Source organism: Pleurodeles waltl, chromosome 10 (assembly GCF_031143425.1).
Source record: "Pleurodeles waltl isolate 20211129_DDA chromosome 10, aPleWal1.hap1.20221129, whole genome shotgun sequence".
Classification (NCBI taxonomy): Eukaryota; Metazoa; Chordata; class Amphibia; order Caudata; family Salamandridae; genus Pleurodeles; species Pleurodeles waltl.
This window is the reverse complement of record NC_090449.1, coordinates 942,127,751-942,151,002: the sequence shown is the minus strand read 5'-3', so window position 1 is coordinate 942,151,002 and position 23,252 is coordinate 942,127,751.

The window sequence follows — 23,252 nt, the reverse complement described above, 5'->3', positions numbered from 1 at the left end:
AAGATGCCGGAGTACATTGAAAAGTGTAATAAGACACTTGTTTTTTGTTGTAATTTGTCTATTTAGTAGATCAATTGGGCGTGGTTCGTAAGTCAAGTTTGTAAGTTAAATTGAGTGCTTGGGAATTTTCGACTGAGATTTGGCGAGTTCTATGTGCACCAGGACTGTCTCCATTGATCAGATGAGGGTGAAATTTGCAGGTTGAATTTTGCTTGCAAAACTGGGGAACTGAGAAAAGAAATAACTGCATGAGTGAAAGCCAACAGTGAAATTTAGAAGGTCCCTAAAGCGATTGTGTTACCCTAACTGTAGTAAATAGACAAATTTGTTTTTCTTGGTTTTGAAGAAGTGCTTGCAATTAACTTTTTGCATTAGTTTGAGTGTTTCGACCTTAGGAGGACAAGCCGCAAGACTTTGTCAGCCACTGTGTGTAAGTGTGACATCAGTTTTTTGCTGAGCTGGGATAGGTTGGTTAGTGAGAAGTATCACACATGGATTGGTGGACAATCGTGAAGCGCAACTGGAGAAGAGAGCTGAAGAGGATTGTGGGATTGTAGTCACTTCCTGATTATCAATTTTTTTAATAGATTTTGTGAAAAATGTAGTTTTTCAAAGCTTTAATAAGTGCTCTTAGAGGAAATGAGTATATTCCGGCAAGGGAAGGCGAGATTTGTCCGCCAGAAGGTACTCCGACATATATTGTCATTTAAGAGAAAGGTACCGGAGCATGTCTTTGGTTAAAACATTGGATTAAGATCACGAAAAAAGAAGGTTGTTTAACTTTTCCTGAAAATGGTACATTTCATTTGAGAATTTTGGAGAATTTGAGGCAGAAGATGTATGGTCTGAGACATCCACCAAGATCAGCTCAGTTTGAAGCCTTAGCAATCTGGGAGCTAGTAGCTAGACAGCAACAGTCTTTGAAATTTGAGAGAAAAATGAGAAGGGCTGGAAAAGTCACTAGCGGAAGCTAGATGGGACACTGAGCAGAGAAAGTGGATACACAATACCTTACAAGGTGTTAGATTGTTTTCGGCAATGTCAAAAGAAAATGAAAAGGAGACATTGTTTGGAGTCATTCTTCTTTGGGATTTTCATGTATCCTGAGTTCTAGAGATTCCATTACCTTATGATCTGTCACTTTGACATTTCATGTTGTCGAAATAGTCTATTAACATTCTGGAACTTTATCAGTTTATGCCTGTTCAATATTGAATTTATGCTTAGATGGTTTAGTGTATCATAGAGTCCAAATTATAAACCATCACCCCTACCCTTATTCCTGTTCCTGTCCTGATGTTGGTGCCTGATGTTGCTGTCCCACTGATGAAGTAAACGTTATTGCTGATTACCGTAGTGATTTGGTAAATGCATGAGCTGTGAATTGTTATTTGTCTTTTGTTTTCCAGGTACCAGCTGCAAATGTTTATTTACTGTTGCTTATTTTTGATAGCGCCAAAGTCAGATGTTTTCTAAATTTGTGTTACTAAAACTTTTACATGAAGCCCAACATGTTGATGCAAATTAGTGGTTAGTGAGGCGTTACTCACATGCTCATAAATTGTCGTTGATATTTTTGTCTTATCGTTATCAGATGTATTCAATTTCTCTTGCTCCGATTTTGTTGTTTCGGTTCTGTGTAATAACCATTGAGGTAATTTGTCTTTTTGCATTGATTAAACTTAGATATATCTGGCGTTTGAATCAGCCTTTGTTGTTTCTCTATATGCATCATTTGTGTTTGAGAATTATTTTTGTGACCTTAGCATTGTTAATATAGGGAAATAAATCTTTAACTTCTTAATAAACTGGTATGGTTATTGAAGTGAAATTGATTATCATGTTTTATATATAAGATGTTTATGATGTATTTCAAATGACATTTTTCCAAAACAGATTTGGTTCAGTTCATCGACCTACCGTGTGAAATCCACTATCTAGTCTCTTGTGACTAAAATATAGCTAGGGTTTTTCCGTCTCAACAATAGCTCTCACCCCCTGCTTCCTGAGGCACTCACAGTCTCTTATCCATGCACACTCTCTTCTTGGCTCAGGCAGTGATCTATCTGCGATGTGTGGCATCACCTTAATCCTGGGCTTGAGCTCTACTTATTCTACTATGCAGTTTATGATCTTTATGTTTGACTTGATAGAATAGTCTGCTCATCTCCTAAATGCATGGCTATCTCCTCATCAGATTATCTTGGGAGGAAGCTATCAATTCATAAGCCCCTACTCCTCACCCTGTCCTGGGCTTAAGCGCTCTCTCCTGTTTCTAGCTGGTGCCTGCAGTGAGCTGCTTTGGAGGGCCCAGCATTCTGGGATATCGTGGTGGATGCCATCAATGAGCATTTAGTAATGAATGCAGGGATGTCTGCCTTCCCCTCAGTGGAGGCCTTTAAAGTGCTGACCTGGGGGGATTAGAATCCAGGCCTCTGTAGGGGATACCACAAATCTATCCTTTCTGACCTATATGACATAAAGAAAGAATATACTTGTATGGAAAAGCATATGGTTGATGACACAGCACTTCGGGAATCTTTGAACTGGCTCCGTGAACAGGAGGAAGCCTTCACTGAATGTTTATGGTGCCTTTATTACTCAGCCTATTCATCTCTAGCTCAGTCAGAAGAGAACAAATTATACTGCCTATTTTTCTGGCTACCCAAATCCGAAATGCAACAGACACAGGTGACAGTGCTACGAGGTGCAGATGGGCTGACACGTTACTCTCAATGAGCTATCGTCAGTATGCGTCATCATTATTATTGAGACATCTATGACTCACTGCTGGCTGTTGGGCTGTCCAAGATAGCCTCCTTCCTGAATTGAATACATTTTCCCAGGTGTCTCCAACTGATCGTGATGAGATTGATGCCCCCATCACTGTTAGATGTTAGAGGGGCGATTGTTGACCTGTCTGCCGGTAACATGCGGGGCACAGACGATCTGCCGGCTGAGTTCTATAAAATATTTGCCACCACCCTGACACCTAAGCTTGCCGAGATTAATATAATGCAGCCCTTGAGGCCAGTTGCCTCCCTGCTACCCTCCAGGAGGCTATTCTGACCTCGATATTAAAGCCAGGTCATTTCCCTTCCAACTCTGCCTCCTACTGCCCTCTTACCTTTAAGAATATGGACTATAAGATCCTCAGTATAATTCTGGCTACTTGAATCCAGAGGGTGATTCTACAGTTAGCTATGCTGATCACAATGGATTTGTCCCCAGGAGGAACACCTCTCTGAATATTCTTTGTCTGTATAGAATTATGGAGGCAGTGAACCTCACCTGGTCCAGGTAAGCTGCTTTTGTGCTAGACTTGGAAAAAGCTTTCAACACATTGCACTGGGACTACCTATTGTTGGTTTTCAATCATTTCACACAATATGGATGGTCCAGCTCCTATATACAAACCCAGACGATCCTGATCCATTTCCAGGGGCACATATCTGCACCTATCCTGGTGCACAGGGCTACCAGACAGGATTGTCTCTTCTATTTGCTCCTTCCATGGAGCCTCTGGCAATCTGATGATGTATCATTTTATCTCAAAAACTTTGCATATGAAAATTCTCATGTTGCAAAGTGCTATCAGGCTTTAGAGTCAGATAGAATACGTCCCTTCTGTTCCTGCTCAATCCCATGTCCCCCGACAGTTCACCCTGGAGGACAATCAAATTAATTAGGAAGAAGTCTCTATCCACTACCTGGACATCCATATCTTTCACTTCGATTCAGACTTCATAAAAGGGAACCTGACTTTAGCGGCCTTGTCCCTCCATGTGCAGGTTGCATTGTGGTGACCACTCCCGCTGTCTGTCATGGGTTGCATGACCAACATGGTAATGCAGTGTCACCTCTTACACCATTTTGCCAATCCCCCAGTATAGAAGGGTGCTCCCTGGATCAGACATGCAACATTACATCACCCCTCACTCTTTGAGACATCCTAGCTCTCTTAGTCCTGGGAATACTCTTTGTGCAGACCTCTCCCACCTAGCCAGAGGCCTCTTGATTACCAAATCCATTGCTCCTTACACTCTTGTGATGCCGCTGATGGGTCTACCCAAGCCTGAGGGACATTTGGTGGATCGGGAAGTATCCCTCTGGGAATGGGCTGGAATAACAACACTGGGTGATTTATTTCCAGATTGGCACTTCACTCAGATCACAAGTCTGGTGGAACACTGTGGTCTTCAAGCAGGTCGATTCTTTACTTACGGCATGATGAGGAACACCCTCAGACAGATCTGGCCCATAGTGGAAATACAAATTGATTAACTCAATACATACCACAGGAATGGGTCGCAGACTTGGCTCAATAAGGCCTTGGTTAACCACACGTGGGTTTTGCTGCGAGCAACATGGGGAACCTGGGAGGGTGAACTTGGCAGGGCCCTTAAATGAGAAGGAATGGTTTGTGTGCCAGAATTCACACAGAATGACCAGCTGAAACTTATAAAATGATATATTATCCACAGGGCTTACCTCCTTGGGCATGCCTCAGTTGGATTTTCCCCAGAGTATCAGACATTTGTGCTAGATGCACCTCACGCAGCTGGATTCACACACATTCTCACTTTGTAACAACATCAATTTTAAGACACCCTCAAATCCAAGACATAACTCTCCAGTAGCTAGCTATGTCTGAACTCAATGTGTGAAAGTCATGAGCATTTTGGGCACTTCGGTCTTCATCAGAGGTCCTTGTAAAATATAGACTGGAAATAAAGCTTCTTGTGTATACATTTTACATTGAGTACAGGTTTTGAAGAAAACGAACAGTGACAAGTGCACAGTCACAGCAGTCCAGACCTGCCAAACTAGGAATAATTTCCAATGTGTTATATGACAAGGGAGGAGGAGTCAATGCACAGGAGGTCTTATGCCTATTGAGAGGGTGCATGCCATTAGAGAGCAGCAGGGCTTTAAAGCAACAGCATGCTGGCGTTTCAGAGCAACCACTCCTAACCTCCACAATGGAGCCACCACACCCGAGGTCGCCTGTCATGCTCTTGGATGGTGCTAAAGAAGATATTTTTAGTTAGCAAAACATATTGTCTACAAATGAGCAGGAAATCAGAGTCCTTGTAAGGGTTTTCAGAGCATCTCGGTATTCAGCCTTTCAACTGATCTAATAATCAGAATGGTAAGTGGAAAGTGCCTAAACCATGTGACATTGGGAGGCAACGTGAATTTGCAGGTGTGGAGAGCCCAGTTTCAATTCATAGATCCCAACACTTCTATTTTAGATGGGATACTACCAATTGTTTTTTTTAAACAATAAGTGCTTTATTTCAGTTTTCCCCTAATTACAAAATCCTCCACTTCAGTGCAAGTCAATGTGTTTTGTTCTAAATCTTTCTCCTCTATATATGTTGGCTCGTAGGCAACATCTATAATTATTTTACATAAAGTAATGTCAAGCAACCTGCTTCGCATGCATCAGGGTTCGGACATTCAGGGCATTCATCTTAGTTTCTTTTCTCAGCAAAATGCCGACAACGGACTAACATGAGTGATGGTTTCATATAATTCTATGGACTGAAACCACTGCGGAAGTGTTTCCATTAACGAATACGATATGATGTTGCGTATTTGCACAAAGTACAATGGGATTTAGTAATGTAGGACTAACAATTTAATCTCTCCTTCCAAAGCAGTTATTAGTATGGGAACTCTGGGAAAACACGGAAAAGCTTTCTTTTCAGCAGTCTGTCTTCTATTAAAGTCGAGAACTCCATAAATAATAACAACCTTTTGGAGATGACTCTCCTAGTAATTACGGTCTCCAAAGGCAGGTAATTGTTTGCATATTGGATATGGAGAAGCAGCAGAAGATGTGCTCTCTTTGTCTGCGCGAAATAAAAGATGCGCGACCCGGTAATTCAAGAGTTTTTGACGTTCTCTTTACAGAACCGCAAACTTCCTATCGCATTTGCTAAACTAATAGTTCAAGCATGAAAATAAACTGTTGTGGCACAACAGACGTCTAAAGAAAAACATGCAGGGGCGCTAACTTATTTTAGGAATCCCATCAATGTGTCCTCTATTAAAAATATGTTTCTGACGCTGAGATTTTAACATAATTTGTAATTTTAGTCAAGGCAATTTTGGTGTATCTCTCTGATGCTTTAGTGTCATTTCCTACAAAAGGAAGTGCCCAGACGCCCAAAAGGGAGGGAGTTCAGATGAAGAAACAACACAGACATCTTGCAGGCAAATGAGTTCGTGGAATAAGATGGTAAGAGCCCTGGGGCACTTTTCCAAGATGCCTACTCTCTGTGTGCCAGCCATCTGGGTTCATTTAAAGTCTGTGCATGTGTGTGTGTGCGTGTGGTAAGGTGGAAAGGGGGAGGGGCGCACATGCTCTCAGGTTGCATTCGGCCTGAGTGTGGAGGCCTCAGCTGTACAGTAATCCCTGCTGTCTGGGCCTTCACAGACAAGCCAGCATCGTCTGCGAGTCCCCAAAGAGGAGCAATTTCACCAGTGCCAGCTGTGAGGGTGGATGCTCAGTGTGTTCTTTATTCAAAGTGAAGGATGTTAAACAGGCGTATTCAGAAGCACCGTTTTTGAGAGAAGAAAGGGCGAGCGCTTAAAACTGGAAGGCATCCATAAAACTAGAGACAAATCATCAGCACTGATCACCATTTCAGGAAGCCTGTCAATCACCTACTCGAACAAGAACAGTATGGGCCAGAAATTGAACATTAAAAAAACTTGAGTACAAAAAAATAATAAATACGCATAGCGTTCTCGGCGAATAGCACATCGTTTCTTTATACAATTTGGAGAAAAAAAAGCAAGACACACTTTGTTGAAATATTTTAAAGTGCATTGTCGATACTATTCCGAAATACCGTGGTGATATTTTGGCATACTATTTTAATAATCTCACTGATAAGATTTGTGATGTCTCCTTGGCTTTCATCAGTCTTGTTGTCTGAAGAATTTACCGTCTCTTTTTTTATAAGTTTTGAAAACAGTGGTCTAATGGGAACCAGTGTTGCGTGTCTTCAGTGTCTTTAGGGCCGGAGCTGTTCTAGGATCTCTGATCCAAAATTAGACTTATTTATTTATTTATTTATCTAGTTCTATGTTTACCAGCAGTTTTATATAACATTACGTGACGTCAAAAGATATCAACGCACTTAACGTAAGCCTACCTGACATGATTTAATGCAAGTAAAAATGGATAACGACACAACACAGTGAAAGGTTCAACCTGTTGGCGAAGTAAAAAAAGACGGTACTATAACTAACATACGATACAGAAACGTTCACTGCTAGTTACATAAGGAAGTGTCGTTCGTTACATTAGTAGAGTGTTCTATAGGACGTGATTGTATTGATGGCTGGTAGGATGGATTTACAGACTATGGCGACACTTTCAGAGAAAGACGACACGCCATGCAAGATTACCTATATTTTGCTCTTGTGAAGTGCAGTTTTGCACCAAAATTTATAGTGATTGCATAGATGGCTTGTGAAATGACTGCGTAGACAAAGCCTGCAAACTAGTTTAAAACATTTTTAAACTTAACGCCTAAAGCTCATTTCCTTTTATTATCTTTTTATCAGTGCAATTGTCATGTTTGCACTGATCACTGAATGCTAAAGTTGGTAAAACGTTGCACTGCACCCATGCAACGGTTACTTACTTTGGCCCAAGATTGGGTACACAGGTTCTTTTTGAAGCTCAATGCAACAGTCAAAATGTAGCAGTATGCTTTATTATTTCCTTTGAAGTGCTGTTGAAGTTAAACATCACACATTTTATTAGAAGACGCTCATGCATGTTTTACTCCGTTAAATTTTTCACGCAAGGCCCATATGGTTAAGCTGTTCGCTCTTGCACCTGAGAGTGGCAGAGGTCCCTGGAGACTTCAGGAACCAAAGAAAGCCAATTTAGTTTTGTTAGGTGTTGACACACACGTTTATAAGTGTGTGTGTGTGTGTGTGTGTGTATATATATATATATATATATATATATATATATACATACATATATACATGTATGTATGTTTGTGTATACATATATATAAATATATATGTGTGTATATATGTATTCACACAAAAAAGTTAAAGTACAATTATAGTGAGATAAAACTTTCAGTGACAACATAACGTTTTAATCTAAAATAAACACTGACATTCACCAGTTATATAGTTATCTCAAGCTGCTATTGCTCGTGCTCTAAGGTAACTATAATTTATGCCCCCACCATGCACAGTTTTCTGATCAACAATTTCTTTGTAAATGTTGCAGTGACATTATCAATGACATCATAAAAGATGTTATGGTTACCATAGGGCATTAGATACAGCAACATGAGGTACGTACAACCGGTGACTTTCTGTCGTTTTTTGAGTCTAAAACATTACTTTGTCCCTGAAATGTTCACTTAATTATAATGTTACTTTAACCTTTGCTTTTCAGTGAACCTCTAAGGTTTTTTAAAAATGTAAAGTAATGGTTTATTACCATACATAGGGGATGATTCCAAGCTTGGCGGGCGGCGGGAGCCGCCCGCCAAGCGGGAACCGCCAGAAGACCGTACCGCGGTCAAAAGACCGCAGTGGTCATTCTGGGTTTCCCACTGGGCTGGCGGGCGACCGGCAAAAGGCCGCCCGCCAGCCCAGCGGGAAACACCCTTCCACAAGGAAGCCGGCTCCAAATGGAGCCGGCGGAGTGGAAGGGGTGCGACGGGTGCAGTAGCACCCGTCGCGAATTTCAGTGTCTGCTAAGCAGACACTGAAATTCTAAGTGGGGCCCTCTTACGGGGGCCCCTGCAGTGCCCATGCCATTGGCATGGGCACTGCAGGGGCCCCCAGGGGCCCCACGACACCCCATACCGCCATCCTGTTCCTGGCGGCCGAAACCGCCAGGAACAGGATGGCGGTATGGGGGTCGGAATCCCCATGGCGGCGCAGCAAGCTGCGCCGCTATGGAGGATTCCCCTGGGCAGCGGAAAGCCGGCGGTACACCGCCGACTTTCCGTTTCTGGCCGCGGCTGTACCGCCGCGGTCAGAATCCCCAAAGGAGCACCGCCAGCCTGTTGGCGGTGCTCCCGCGGACCACGGCCCTGGCGGTTTTTACCGCCAGGGTCAGAATGACCGCCATAATGCCATCTCACTGCAGTGTGTGGCCTTTGGCCACATGTGGCAGGAGATCAGCCATAGTGCGGCCAGACCCAGCAGCCAACCCTCGCCTGGGCAGCGAACCACAATCAGTGCATTGTCTTTAACTGTGGGCAGTATGCAATTGGTCACAGGGTCTGGCCTGTAGCCAGGACCTACGGCCACCCCCTTGCAGGCAGCTAGCCCCACATTGCACATGGCCTTTGCCGCAGCCAGCCTCCCAAGCCACTTCAGGGCCCGTGGACCCCATTCCACAGCTCCTTTTGTTTTTTTAAAAGAGGAGGGGGCATGTGTCCCTCCCCCTTCAAGCCACTTCAGGCCTGGGACCCCATCTTTGAGGTCATTTTTTTAATTAAGGGGATGGGGCACATAGCCCCCCTTCCCGAGTAAAAAGTGGTCCTTGGGATCCCATCTCCTGGGGACCAAAGATATTTGTAAAGGGACCAGGGGCGTTTGACCCTCTTCTCCAAGCCATAAGGTGCCTGGGGGACCCCATCTCCCAGCGCCTTTAAAGGAAGGGGTGTACACCCCTTTCCTCAAGCCAATAGTTGCTCATTGACCCCATCAGACAGGGCGGAAGGGGATCCCCTCAGTGAGATACATGGGTCCCCAGGGACCCCTGCCCCATTCCATATACGTTAAGGGGAAGGGTGCGCACGTCCCCCCTCCCTGAGCCAATAGTAGCCCTGAGGACCCCATCCGCTGGGGCTAAAACATTAAAAGTAAAGGGGGGGCACACAGCCCCCCTCTCTGAACCTTAATAAGTCCCAGAGACCCCATCCCCTGGGGTTGAATAGCTGTAAAAAAGGGAAGGGGCCGCTCTGTCTCTTTCCTCGAGCCTGAAAAGGCCCAGGGTCCCCATCCCTGGGGCCGATTGCCATAAAAAGGGAAGTGGTCTGCACAATCCCCCTCCCTAAGCCTTACTTGGCCCCAGGGACCTCATCCTGTGGGGTAGAATATTACTTATAAGGGGAGGAGGGCATGCAGCCACTCTCCCTCAGCTGTAATAGGCCTCAGGGACCCCAAATGCCATAGTAAAGGGGAGGAGGCTGTGTGGCCCCCTCCCTGAGCCTCCATAAGCTCCGGGGACCCCATCCCCTGGGCCTCTTTACTTTCTGGATGGGTGCCCTGATGCCCACCCAGGGTACCCACCAAACAATATGTAGGCGTCTACAGCTTTTCGAGCTCCAGCCTGCTCCCTGCATGCTGCAGGAGCTGTTAATACTCCCGCCCGTAGGGAGCAACTGTTTTTCCTTTGCTGCTGTCAGGTGGGAGCAATTTGTGTTTCTATGTCCACAGGAGCACAGGCAGGGAAATAAAGGGCATGTTTATAGCTCCGCCGCATGAGACCAGATATGCCTCCCCTACCCGCATTCCCAAAGGCTGGGAAGGCATGTCTGCTCCCACTCTGCAAGAGTTTAAGTAATGTTCCAGTCCGATGGACGCAGACATATGTTTCCCTTCGCACGCTGTTGTGGGAAGAAAAATACTGTGTCCTGTGGTGGGCTCCCCAGGACACAGGAATTGAGCTGGACACAGGGAACGGTGTCTCCAGAGCCTTAAGAGGCTCAGGAAGGGGGTCTTTAAATGCTGGGAGAGGGGGCAGCGCATCCTTTCCCCTTTTTTTAAAAGTTGGTCCCAGGTGACGGGGGCCAAAATGGGCTCAGGATGAGGACTCCACACATGCCACCTCCCCAATTATTTTTTGTAAAATGGTGAACGGTCATTTTCTTTTTTTGCCTAGTGATCCTATAGGGGATCCATGGGATTATGGCAAAAATTGGCTCCTTTTTCATTTTTGGGCATAGCCCCACCAGGGCTAGGGGGGCAGGATATCCCTACCCTGCCCGCTTATGTGTTTTTAATTGCATTAGAGGGGACTAAGTCCTGTGATGGATGCCAGCAACATTTTTCTTCATGTTGCTGTCAGCCAATCAGAGTGCTTGCGGGGACCTAACTACAGTGAGAGAGAAATTACCCAAGGGAATAAAAGCTCCCTATGTCGAGACGGGCCACTCACATGAAAAGCAGGATGTCTGCAGGGGCGATGGTATGAACCCCGACCTCCTGGAACACCTCTCGGCACTTCCTGGTGGACACAGAAACCCTGGCAGGTATCCCAAAAGGAAAGGGGGAGTGGAAGAGAAAGAGACAAAACACTGCCATGTCTTGCCGGCCCAGCCAGGCACGCTGTATCTTTGGGAGGGGGGGGAACAGGTCGTTGTTGACAGAGTGACAGTGGAGTTAGTGCACTCAACTTCCTTGAAACTGAATCTCTCTTTCTGACATGGGCACGGGAGCGGTAGAAGAACACCGGGATGCTCCAGCACTTTTCTTGGATAATAATAACTGTTGGCACAATTACTAACACTGCATCACCAAAAACCCAAACTGAGTACCATAACAATAAGTACTGCAACACTAGGGCTGGCTTCACAGAAATTTACTGTTGCACACTACAATTAGAACTGTGGTTGCACTTATCATGCACAAGAAAGACAAACTAGGGCATTCATTATATCACATGTAACTTCCCTGCATGCATAGGGTTAAACTAAAAGGAACAAAAACAATCAAAGAAATACAAATGTCCACTCTGGGTTCAAACAGTAAGAGTGGCACAGTTTGGTCTGGTTTCACTCTATGTGTGAAAAACCCTTCAAAAGCAAATTCCTCAAACCTGAAACACAGACATGAATGACACAATTTAAATCCAAGAGTTATGCTATTAGAGAAAGAAAAGACACGTAATTGCTCTTTTAAAATTGCACTGTCACTTTTTGTAGTACTTGAGCTCAACCAGATTTCTTGAAGCACATTAAGGCAAGTACCTACAACAATAATGTAGAATGTTCAGAAATGCATTTGTCTCTTCGAGATAAGCACTCTGCCAAAATACGATGTCTGAAATACACCAGCTGTTCTAGGAAATCGGGGCGCTCAAAGAACAAACTCCCTGCATAATACTAGTAACTTATCTGCAGTCTTTTCCGGAGTGCTGGAGGAATGTCTGTTGTCAGATGGTACAGGAGCAAAGAAAAGAGTTGCCTCAAAAGTCCTGAATACGAGGATGGCAGCAGGGGCTGTACTGCCAAATCAGATGCTGGGATCCAGAAGCAAAACAAAGCCAAGCAGGGAGGCATGCTTCACCCTACTATTTATAGCCAATCAGGAAAGCAGTTGAGTTTCCACATGTGGATGAGTCACCACACCCAATTAGAAGCACGTGTCTACACCACACCCAATTAGAAGCATATGCCTACACCTGCTCACATTAGCAAACAAGCATTGGTAAAACAAGCATTGATAAAACCAATTGTGTAACACAGCACATTATGTTTACTTAGAAACATGAAGGTTTAACCAAGAACAGAGATATGATTTAACCCTAATCCCTGGGGATGCTGACAGATAACGCAGAAGGAACCTTGGGGATTCTTGACACCCTAGGCCAATCAGAATGCTCAATTTTTCAAAATTGGGTTCAATGGAGTCTTGCGAGAGTCCTCAAATCCAATTGGCCATAAATGCAAATATTTTTTAGACCTAGGGCCTAATTTAGAGCTTGACGGATGGGATTACTCTGTCACAGATGTGACGGATATCCTGTCCACCGTATTATGATTCCATTATATCCTATGATAATCATAATAAACCGGACGGGATATCCGTGATGTTTGTGACAGAGTAACCCATCCGTCAAACTCTAAATCAGGCCATTAATATCTAAAAAAACTACTGAATGTATTTACATCAAACCAGAAAAGCACACTTTCTAAGTTCCAGCTTCCTCCCAAATATGGTGTAATTCAGTTCACCAGTTTTTGTGGTAGTCTGTTAAAAAAAGCTATGGGTAATGTGTGGGGATTTTGCTTTTTGGGTCCCCTCTTTCTCTCAGTCTCCATTTGACAGATCACCCTGAAACTTTCAAGCACTGACTTGCCAAAAAGTAGCACATTTGTTGAAAGTTTTGTGGTTATTCATCAAATGGCCCATAGATTAATAGCAAAGCAAAAAAGACATTTCCTATGGAAACACAATCCTAACTATAACTACCCATAGGGTTCCCCATTCAGCTCAAGATCAATGAGGATCTATGAGATATGGGAAACTCAGGGGCCCCTCACCACATTCTGCAGGCAGAGCACACGTGTTTGTGTTATGCCACTGCACCTTAAGGCATGTACACTCTTGTGGATGAACTGCATCTTTCAGTAATATGAAAGCCCCATGGGTAATCTATTGATCTATTTACTCCTCAGTGTATATCATCTTCAAAATCACTTGAAGGAACAATTACATTGCCACCTAAAGAAAGCCTCTATGCCAATATGCAGAATATTGAAGGAACAAATTGTGCACCAGTAATTACATATTGCACAGATTACGGTGATTATTTGAATGATGGTGTAGCTCAAAAATGCTTCCGCTGGGTGGGAGCAGACGTGTTTCCCTGCCCACGCTCTTGAGAGTGGAGAAACTCAGATTGTTCCCACCGGGCAGTGAAGATGTGTGCATGCGATAGCCAGCTTGGCATGGGTGCCCTGGGACTCCCTCCACAGCCTGCCCATAGTGCCTAGTGGGTGCCCCAGTTCAGCACAGATGCACCCATGTAAGCCCCTGGGAGATGAAATGCCCTGGACCACTATTGGCTTTGGGAGGGAGGATGGGGTTCCAGTGGCTCGTAGACATATGTGAAGGGTGCTGTATATCTTCCTCCCCTTAGTTAAAAAAAATGGTCCGGTGGATGGTAACCTCAGGGTCCTATGTCTCCGGAAGGGGGCAGTGCACCTCCTCTTCCATACATATAAAAATGGGGTGTCCCGGATGGGCACCAGGATGCCAAAAGTAATAATAAATGAGCAGCATGAGCTGCTCATTCATTATTCACTGCTTCTTGATGAACCATCCCTTAATGCCCTGCAAGGGCTTTTTTGTTTAACCCTTTGGAGCTTGTTGGTGCCCCTAGAAAAGGGAAGGACCCCGCCAAGCCTTTTTCAATGTTGTTAGGGGCAAGCAGGGAGTACAGCATCCCCCAGCAACATTGAACAAAAAACGTAAGAATCCTGGGTCATTAACTTCATAGCCTTAGGAGAACTTATGTATTTTTAAAGCAGTCCTAGCTGGAGCTCTTTGCTCTTCAACTGAAGTGCAAGGTCCCCTTGTCGTTGTTTTTATGGTTGCTTTTCCAGGCTATAAAATGTTAAAAGAAAGGTTCAGATACATGTTGATTTAATGTTTTTTTAATAGAATATGTCTCTGATTATTTACTTTAAAATGTTTCACCCATAAATTGAAATGATAAACAATATGTTAAAAGAAAGACTCACAGACGTGTTTATTTTTATTAAATCTTTATTAATCATTTTCATAATAATACATATTAATAAACATTGCATTGTGTGATTTACTGAAATATGCATTAAATTAAACATATTGGTAATTTTTGGAGAAAGATGATATTTCTGCTTTATATACATTGTTATGCTCACCCCTTCATAAAGCCAATGTCCTCTCTTTTTATATTTTGCTGTTGTGACTCTTTGAAAAAGTCAATAAGCCTGCCTGAGTACTGCCAGGACCTGCGAGACCAGCCGCATTCCGCAAATGCCAGAAGGCCAGGTAACACATGGGATTGGCTGCTTGCAGGCTAGTGTGCTCAGCCAAAGGCTGTGTGTGGTGGTGTTTTACTTTATGTACGGAAATACAATATTACTTCATGTTAGAAAAACCTTAGAAAGTCACTGAAAAAAACGAATACTAAAGCAACGTTATAGTTTGGTGAATATTTCGGTAACAACATAACATTTTAAACTAAAAAAACTGGCATTCAACAGTTATAGTTATCTCTAGTAATTATAACTCATGCACTAAAGTTACTATAACTCGTTCCCTCACCACGCTCTTCTAATTACCCAACATATTACATCACTCATGACATGTTCTATAACATCATTGATAACATCACTGCAAACATTTAAATAACATAATTGATGACAAAACTGTGCATGGCTTGTAGTGAGTTATTGTAACTTTAGGACATGAGGTATAGTTATTTGAGATAACTAAACTGGTGAATTTCAGTGGTTTGTTTGCTTGAAATGGTATGTTTTAACTGACATTTTCACCTAACTATAATGTCCCTTTAACATATATATATATATATATATATATATATATATATATATATATATATATATATATATATATATATATATATATATGGATATATATATATATATATAGGTTAGGCTCAGATTTTACACACATAAGACCATGGAAATTCAGCAGTTATAGTTATCTGAGCTAAGTTAGATAACTTATGCCCCCGCAATGCACTGCTTATAACCTCACATAGTACATCACACATGACACGGTTAGTGACATCACTGATAGCATCACTGATGACATGTCAAATGACATCACTGATGACATCATCCAGTGAGTGTGTATTATAAAGGTTTCTGAGACTTTAGGATATATACTGAGGTACTGCATAATTTAAATTGGTATTCTTTCTGTACTACTGAGTGATACTATTTTCAACATATGACGTCTGATCTATAATCCCATTTTTAAAAGCAGATGTACTATTTATCAGTGAACTAGCCTATACACTGACAAATGTCCCCTGCTGAGGTATGCGTATTGTAGTGCTTTGTGACAGTCTAAGCTGTTCATTGAGACTTAACTCCATAGTGGTGGCTCAGTATAGTTCTGTTTTATGACATACTGACCTGTTTCCTTAGACCTCTCTTATTTATGATGAATGACTGAAGAATGAGATTGCAATATATTAATCTTTTCACTAAGACCTTTCTCTAGGGTGATGGCTCAAGGTAGTAGACATTTAGAAAAGACTGACCTCTCTCCTCACACCTTTCTCCTTGATGAAGAATAATTTTACTAGTGGTTTGGTTTGTGACAAAGTGGCCTGTCTACCGAGACCTCTCTACTGTTCGTATGTTGTAGTTGTGTGTGTGAATCTGACATTTGCACCAAAATCTCTTTCCAGGATCACAAATGATGATAATGTGGTTTGCAATAGACTAGCCTATACGGCTAGACACTGACCCACTCAGTCACATGCATACCCATGAAACCATTCACACATCCATTTACTCACCTATACATCCACCTACATAGTCATTTACACACCCATCGTTAGTGTTTAGAGTATTAGTTCAGAAGAAAGAGGTCTATTCACTGAGAACGGTCTCTTAGGTGATAGGTGAGTGAAGTAGTTCATAAGGTTTCAGTCAGCTTTGTGTTGTACGTCTCTCACCTGTGTCTTCATATATAAAAAAAAATGTAAATAGTATTTTACAAAGTATATTGACGTTTACTTTGCTGGATGATGTCATCAGTGATTTAATAAGTGATGTCATTTGAGATGTCATCAGTGATGTTATTGACCTTAAGAGGGATGCAATATGTGTGGTCATAAGCAGTGCATTGCGGGGGTGTAAGTTATAGTTAGCTCAGATAACTAAAACTGCTGAATTTCTATGATTTTGTGTGTGTAAACTCTGAGACTAAATATAATATCTCTCTAACCTCAGTTTGTTTCAGTTAATTTCTAAAATTCTTTTAATTATATTTCCTAACTATAATGTCCCTGTAACCTTTGTTTTTTTCAGTGAATTTCTAAGTTTTTGTAAATTCTATTTTTTTCAGTTTCATCTTTTTAATACAAATTGTAGTACCGTTTTAGCCATACATTCAATTCAGTAATAAACATTTTCACAAGTTTATAAATACACATTATTAACAAACATACTCATATTATACATTTTAAAAGTATCAATTAACAAAACAATATAAGGCAACTTATGTCAACTTCATACAATTGCAATACAGCAAGTCTTTCACTTTATTGTATTCATTTCATGGATCCGCAGATCTGCTGCAATGCCACCATGAATCTGCTGCAGTTCTAAGAAGAAACCCAAACATCAACTTCTCATTTGATACATTTGGGGGGTCATTCCAACATTGGTGGTAAAAAGCGCATACCGCTGTCAGAAGACCGCCAACACACCGCAGCGGCCGCGGTAAACCGCCACGGTCATTCTGACCCACATCACGCAATCCACCAAAATACAGACACCCACAAAAGTCCGCCACACCAAAGGCCAGCGATAAACTGGCAATAACCAAACCGACACCGTCACGCCAACAGAAATACGCCCACACTATCACGACCCACGAATCCACGCAGCGGTCTTTCAACCGCGGTATTCCATTGGCGGTACACACCGCTGCGCTCACAATACACACACATCTACAAAACACAGCCACATTGGACAATTCAAAATACACACACCTGATACACATACAAACACCACTCCCACACACCCAACACAATATAAAACACACACCCACATCACCCACAAACCCCCACTCCTAGAGAATCGAGACCACGCACAGAGAAATAGAGAACCGAGCACCCAGACGCGCATATTACCATCACCCAGCAATATTACCACGCACTTCACACAACACACCTATACACATCACCACACTTAGCAGCACACAATCCAGCCCACACATCACCTACACCACCCCATGGCACCGCAAAGACACCCCAGGTTTTCTGAGGATGAACTCAGGGTCATGGTGGAGGAAATCGTACGGGTAGAGCCACAGCTCTTCGGTACACAGGTGCAGCAGACGTCCATTGCCAGGAAGATGGAGCTATGACAAAGAATAGTCGACAGGGTCAACGCTGTGGGACAGCACCCAAGAAATAGGGATGACATCAGGAAGCGGTGGAACGACCTACGGGGGAAGGTGCGTTCAACGGTATCCAGGCACAACATCGCGGTTCAGCGGACTGGCGGCGGACCCCCACCTCCTCCCCCAGAATTTACAACATGGGAGGAGCAGGTATTGGAGATCCTGCATCCTGAGGGCCTCGCAGGAGTATCTGGAGGAATGGACTCTGGTAAGTCTCATCTTCACTACTTCATCCCCTCCACCCCACCAGCATGCCAACTCATACCCCCACCCTCACCCTCACCCCCATCACTCCAAACCACCGTCACTAAAGCCCCCACACAGGAATGCAAGCACTGGGGTACACAGGCACCCACCCATTGCACACCATGCCACACACAGATGCAATAATCATGCCTTTATACCCCTGCAGGACCCGAACTCCACGTCACCGCGCAGGAGGGTCCACAAATGTCCACTCCACCCCCAGAAGAGGCCCACAGTGATGACAGCAGCTCTGTTGACCTGGATCTAGATGACCAGCCCGGCCTATCGGGGACCTCGGGACAGTCGGTTCCCCTCAGACAGCCACAGGCCACAGCAGACCTTCCCCCCTCTAGGAACACCAGCACAGCACCCACCCAGCGGGCCCATACCTCTGTCCCCAGGACACATCAATCAGCGGTGTGTACACCACTACAGGGCACCGAGGTTAACCCACCACCCCAACAACAACAGGTACCTGGGGGCAGTGGTAGTGGGCACACGGTCCAGGGGACAGAGGCCCAGGAACACAGGGGAACTGGGAGGGCTGCTGTGCGACAGGGGGGGGACAGGCCCAGGGAACCCACTCTCCACGAGGCCCTCTCCTCCATCATGGGAGCATACCATCATTCCCAGGAGACGATGGCGACGGTACTGGCCAGGTTTCAGGAGATCCAGCTCCTGCAGGAGGAACAGTATTTGGGCTTCAGGGAGGAACTACGAACCATCAGTTCCGCCCTGGGCACCATTGTAGGGGCTCTGAATCTGGTAGTCACCACATTGCGGGACACTGTGGCACCACAAAGGGCCCCTCACACTAGCATGGACCAAGAACTGCCTACCACCTCTGCCGGCGCTAGTGGACAGGAGGCCCCACCACAGGACCAACAGGCCACCAGCACCCTACTCCCTGCAGAAGGAGAACCACCCCACAAGCGGTCCCTGAGATCCAGGAAGAAGACAGAGTAAGATGCCAAGACCCCCGCCAGGAAAGGATACCTCCCTGATTGTCATCCCACTGTCCCACATTGTCACCCTGTCCATCCTTAAACTGCCCCTGCTCCACTTTCCACAGGCATTTGGACAATGCACCTGTGATACTAATAGTCTGGACTCTGCCATGGACATTCCTCCACCATCACCCCTCAACAATTTGCAAACACCCACCAATATTGAGCACTGTAATAAACACAGTTACTGCACAAAACAATCAGGAGTCTGGCTGTTTTTTTTTAAAACAAATGTATTAGACATTACCGTGCCAAAATGCTTATTTACATTGTGATGCCAACATACCAATGTCACACAGCTGTAGTCCATGGGGAAACAAAGCAGATGTCACACAGTGGGGCCCACATCTCTGAAATCGGAAGGGAAAGTCACAACTCAGTTACCATACACTGGGTGAAAAGGACAGACAGTAGAGAGGTAGTAGTCTTTAAGTATATGTAATATGCCGGTGTGTATTCTTACCTGTGTGTCATTGGAAATACTGCTGTATTACTGTGTTCCTGTTGTCTATGTCGTCTTCTTCGGCTTCCTCGTCTTCACTCTCCACAGGCTCCACAGCTGCTACAACACCACAATCTGGACCATCCTCCTGCAGAAAAGGCACCTGTCGTCGCAAAGCCAAGTTGTGAAGCATACAGCAGGCCACGATGATCTGGCACACCTTCTTTGGTGAGTAGAATAGGGATCCACCTGTCATATGGAGGCACTGGAACCTGGCCTTCAGGAGGCCGAAGGTCCGCTCGATCACCCTCCTAGTTCGCCCATGGGCCTCATTGTAGCGTTCCTTTGCCCTTGTCCTGGGATTCCTCACTGGGGTCAGTAGCCATGACACGTTGGGGTAACCAGAGTCACCAATTAGCCACACACGGTGCCTCTGGAGTTGACCCATCACGTAAGGGATGCTGCTATTCCGCATGATGTACGCGTCATGCACTGAGCCTGGGAACTTGTCATAAACATGGGAGATGTACTGGTCTGCCAAACACACCATCTGCACATTCATGGAATGATAACTCTTCCTGTTTCTGTACACCTGTTCACTCCTGTGGGGGGGACCAAAGCCACATGGGTCCCATCAATGATACCTATGACGTTGGGGATATGTCCAAGGGCATAGAAATCACCCTTCACTGTAGGCAAATTCCCCACCTCAGGCAAAACGATGTAGCTCCGCATGTGTTTCAGCAGGGCAGACAACACTCTGGACAACACCTTGGAAAACATAGGCTGGGACATCCCTGATGATATGGCCACTGTTGTTTGAAATGACCCACTTGCTAGGAAATGGAGCACTGACAGCACCTGCACTTGAGGGGGGATCCCTGTGGGTTGGCGGATTGCTGACATAGGTCTGGCTCCAACTGGGCACACAGTTCATGAATAGTGGCACGGTCAAGCCTGTATGTCAGTATGACATGTCTTTCCTCCATTGTCGACAGGTCCACCAGCGGTCTGTACACCGGAGGATGCCTACATCTCCTCGCAAGTCCCAGCGGACGGTGCCAATGAAGGACAACAGCGAGCACCGAGTCAATCAACCCACAGGTACGTAACCATAGCTTGCACAGAACACGATTCTCAATCCATTGAATGGTTTGTATGAGTGTTGATGCAAGTCCTAAGTATGTGTGACGCAGTAAAAAGTAAGCCATGTGGGCCCCTGAAATGGCGGCTGCCTGACCTGTAAAGTGCGACAATGGGATGTGAGGTAAATGCGCTGGCGTTGCACACCGTGGCGGTAGGCGGTCGAAGACCGCGGCGCAAAGCAGCATTGGTTAACATTGAACCCTATGGGTCTCAGGAGCCAATGACCATGTGCGCCGGCGGTCGCGGTACGCACCGCCGCGGGCGTGACCGCCATTTTCTATCTGCTTAATCACTCGATACCTGATCTTCGACAGGAGAGGACCTACACTGCAAGTGCTGCTGTGACCTCGGTCTGGAAGAGACAATGGCTCATGCGACTGGGGAAAGGGCCCCTGCCTTCACTGCGGAGGAGTTGGAGAAACTTGTGGATGGGGTCCTCCCCCAGTACGCCCTACTCTACGGTCCTCCAGACAAACAGGTAAATACACTGGGAGCATGCTTTATGGGCTATGCCTGTGTTGAGTGGGGTGGATGAAAGATGGGGGGGAGGGGAGCGATTGAGGCATGCATCAAATGACGGTGAGAGCATGTGCCACATGGCAAGGGTAGGGATGGGGGGCCATTCACATTGAGGGTGCAGAAGGTGATGACTATTCTTCTCCCCCTGTACATTTCATATAGGTCAGCGCCCACCAGAAGATTGATATTTGGCGTGCCATCGCCAAGGACGTCCGGACCCAGGGGGTCCACCACAGAAGGGGTGCCCACTGCCGGAAGAGATGGGAGGACATCCGCTGCTGGAGCAGGAAGACGGCGGAGGCTCAGCTGGGGATGGCCTCCCAACGTGGGAGGAGTGCCAGTCGGACTTTGACCCCCCTGATGTCCCGGATCCTGGCGGTGGCCTACCCGATTTGGATGGGCGCGTGAGGACATCACAGCAGACACAAGGGGGTGAGTATAACCTCATACTGCTGACTTTGCGCGCAGTGGAGGTGTCTGGGTGGGGGAGGAGGGCTGTGGGTATCCTTAGGCCAGGGTGATTTCTGTAGGCTAGGCCCCTCCGTAAGGCATGGCCCTGTGCCCCCGCCCCCCACCTCAGTAGGGTGCCAAGTACAGCTATTCATGGGTCTGTGTCATCTATGTGTGCAGATGTCGTCCATAGGCTTGTAGTCCATGTCCCACGGATTGAGTAGTCGACCCCAAGTGCGCAGCGTAGTGCAGGGGGCTTCTGTGTCTGCCCTGTCCGCCAACGGTGTAGCCAATGCATGCACTCAACATGTCTTCATTCTCCCCCCCCCTTTTTTTGTGGTCTTCCTGTTCATGTGCGCATTAGCATCATCAGGCGGAGGAGAAGAGGCATCGGAGCACGAGGGAGCTGCATCCCACATGGCCATGGAGGGCCACGCAACGGACTCCGAATTCACCAGTGGGACGGAGGGCGAGGCGAGCTCCACAGCGGGGACTCGGGCAGACATCAGTGACACCGACTCGTCCTCTGAAGGGAGCTCGCTTGTGGTGTGGGCAACATCCGTGCCCCTCGCAACAACAGGTACAGCCGCCACCCACCGCACCAGCACCGCCCGCCCAGCAGCCCCTCAGCGTTTGGCCCGTGCACGCTCACCCAGGAAGGTGGGCATCTCCTTCGCCCCAGGCACCTCAGCCCCTGCCCCTGTCACCCCTGCTGCCCTCAGTGAGGAGCTCATTGACCTCCTGAGGACGCTCACTGTTGGGCAGTCAACCATTTTGAATGCCATCCAGGGTGTAGAAAGGGAGGTGCACCAGAGTAATGCATACCTGGAGGACATTCATTCTGGTCAGGCAGCCCTTCAGCGATCGTTCCAGACTCTGGCCTTCGCACTGATGGCAGCCATTGTCCCTGTCTCTAGCCTCCCCCCTCCAACTTCCTCCACCCATACCCTATCACCTGTACCTCTGCCTATCCCAAACACACCATCAGACCAGCCTGCATACACCTCAACACCCAAGGGAAGCTCAGCCAGACATAAGCACCACACATCACACAGGCACACACGCAAGCAACACACACATGCAGACACACCAACACCCACTGCCTCCACTGTGTCCCCCTCCTCCTCGTCTCCCTCCTCCCTCCCTGTCATGTCTCCACTCACACCTGCATGCACAACATCTTCAGCCACTACGTCCCTCAGCAGCACACACACCAGAACCCCCGCACACGTGCAGTCACCACCCCCACTGCCATTTACACGTCCACTGTGTCTTCTCCCAGTGTGTCTGTGACCCCCTCTTCCAAGATACACAAACGCAGACAGCCACCCACCCAACAGCTATCCACCTCACGACAGCCTCCAGCCCAAGCACCTGCACCAGACTTACAACTCCTACAACCACAACCTCTTCCTCCACTCCCATACCCACTACACCTACCCATCCCACTGCTCCTAAAAAGCTTTTCCTATCCAAACTCAACCTCTTTCCACCAACTCCCCCACCCGGTCCATGTCATAGGGCTACAGTGAGCACCTCAGCCACGACAAAACCAGCCC